This window comes from Penaeus monodon, chromosome 30 (assembly GCF_015228065.2).
Source record: "Penaeus monodon isolate SGIC_2016 chromosome 30, NSTDA_Pmon_1, whole genome shotgun sequence".
In the NCBI taxonomy this organism is placed as follows: domain Eukaryota; kingdom Metazoa; phylum Arthropoda; class Malacostraca; order Decapoda; family Penaeidae; genus Penaeus; species Penaeus monodon.
The window spans coordinates 7,282,287-7,284,784 of NC_051415.1; the positions used below are offsets into that span (position 1 = coordinate 7,282,287).

The window sequence follows — 2,498 nt, forward strand, 5'->3', positions numbered from 1 at the left end:
TTTATCTATTAGAAAGGTTGACAGATTGTGTTGAGAAGACCAAGAGAGATAGTATATCGAGAGTAATTTTAAAATCTTTATCTAAGGACTGTATTCATTGTCATAATGAAATAATAAGCATATTAGGAACTCGTGATGTAATATATCTAATTAACATTAGTACCTCTACGCCTAATGTCGCCAACCAGTAGCTCGTCGGCGCTTAAACACCTGTGGAGGTAAACTATAGAGGCAGTAATTATGTAAAAAAGAAATGTGTAATAAAATACGTTTGATCTCCGTCTTTCTACATCTCCTTTTCCCATCCCGTTTTCTTCCTCTCTGTATTCCTTTTCTCTCATAGTCCCTCGTTCCCTTTTCTCCTCTTCATCCCCTCCCTTCTATGACTTGCTCGCTCTTCACTTTTTCCACTTACAACCCCTCGGTCCTTTGGCCTCGTGCTTTCTCGTCTCCCTCTCCTTCGTAGTTCAAAAGAGGACTGGCGAGGGAGAATAACTTTTTTTTCTGTATGGCTATAGAATTGTATTAAGATCCTTGTTTGTTCTTGTTCGACTGTGACTGAAGTGAAACGGACTTTTGAATTTATAGCTTCAATTAAAAAAAGTATATTGCATTAATTTATCTTTAGAGAAAGTGCCTTGTTGCAAGAAGAGTTACTCTCGGTATTCTGTGTACAATTTTTGTGGATTTTCTCCATATAACGTTAGCCTGTCAAATGCTGTATCGACTAGGATATTTACCCCAGTTGGGTTATGAAATGCATGCCACGGATCTTAGATTCCAGCAGATCAAGGCATATTCTCACATGATTTTTTAGAGAGAAAACCACTTACACTCGACATTTTTCAAACGATAGTGTATTGCTAAGAGCAGTATCGCTTTGAACGAATAGTACTACCGGTGCCTTGGAGCGTCATCAGTTTTATTGCCATAACATGATTGCGTCATCCCATTCCACCCTTGCCTCGGTCCACGTGGAGCAAGCGTGAACCAGATGATCCCACACTTCATAACAGACAGCCCTGACTCTGGCTAATTCCTTGACGTTGTCTCAGTCACAGACGCACGTTTGTGCGGTTACGGATGTAGATGAGTAAACGAATGTAGCAACTTTACATTTAGTTCTAGTAAATGTCTTTAGGTATTATTAGTATGCATAGTTGCCGGGATTTATAACTCCAAAAGGTAATATTAAAGTGAGAAAACAGTGTGGGATAATGAACATAACAACATTGATAATCTATTTATCCGTTCTGCTAATTGTGACAAAAGGGATGATATAAAGCTAGTTGGGGAAGAATGTAAGTTTCATGTGGTAATGCCGTAACGTCGATACAATTTGGAGGCATATTTAATCAAAGACTCGCGGACAAGTAACACTCGCATGCACTATCTCTCCTTTCGGCTATTGGCTGATAGTGGATTTTACATGGTCTATAACCACACCTTAAAAGGTATCTGGGAAGCTATAATTATTAAACAGTTTGCAGACATAAAAGAAAATTATACATATATGATCGCATCTTTTATTTGCACAGTGACCATAGCAAGTATTTTTTTTAACAAAATGGAATTACAGTTAAATCATGGAACATTGACATAAATTGTGGATGATTTTGAATTGATAGTTTCATGTAATATTAAATGTAAGCAAATTTGTTCCGCACAGTTGATCGCAGTGGACACTGTAACAATAAAAAAATCCTGTCTTAAAATAGATTTCAGCTTTTTGTGAAATGACGAGAAACGGACAGTATAACATAAAAAGCATATGGATGTCTGTCACAATTGTTGTCCATAAAAAAGGAGTAGTAACGTTAACACGGGCAATACTTGTGTGATGGGTCTAATAGAGATCTGCAACTTCCGTGAATGTTTTTAAAACTGCTAAGAAACTGGACTATTCAATGCTAAGAAAACTGTAAAAAAAAAATGCCGTATAGCCCCGTTGGAAGGACGGGCTTTTTAACTTCGTGTTGAAATTAACTCCCAAAATGAAGTACACTTGCTAGTGACGTGTCAGTTGAAACATCAAAACTGTATGCATAATGGGGACTGGAATCGTCCCAAGGCTGAAAAAATTGCAGTGTACTGAAGAGATAACAGAAATTCAAGCCGTTATTGCAGTAACACGACAATGGAATAGAATAGTTGTAGTTTTAATCGAGTTTAGATGATTTGATTAAAATAAAATACGTCGGCATATGATTTGTTATATCTTACCATCTATGTTATCGCATGCAACAGTGAAGGCCAGATAGAGTATCCACTTCGAATACTCAACCAGCTCAGGCTTGTTTGCGTATCGTCATGACTAAGCACTGCTTGTCCCCGCCCCCTTCACTGCTTTGTTAACAGTGAAACAGTGTTTTTTTATGCGATCTTGGGTCCTGTTCTTTATTTATAAACTAATGAAAATTCAAGATACATCGTGATGTTGAATTAGCAACGAAGCCTGAGAGTGAAATTAGTGTAATGGACAACGAAGAGTAATAAAC

The 2,498-nt window shown here is 37.4% G+C and overlaps 1 protein-coding gene across 7 annotated transcripts in view; it reads left to right on the forward strand.

The window, feature by feature from the left end:
* Window positions 1-2,498, forward strand: part of LOC119592494 (solute carrier family 40 member 1-like) — an 18,573-nt gene that overhangs the window by 6,630 nt on the left and 9,445 nt on the right. The gene's annotated exons all lie outside the window — the stretch shown is intronic.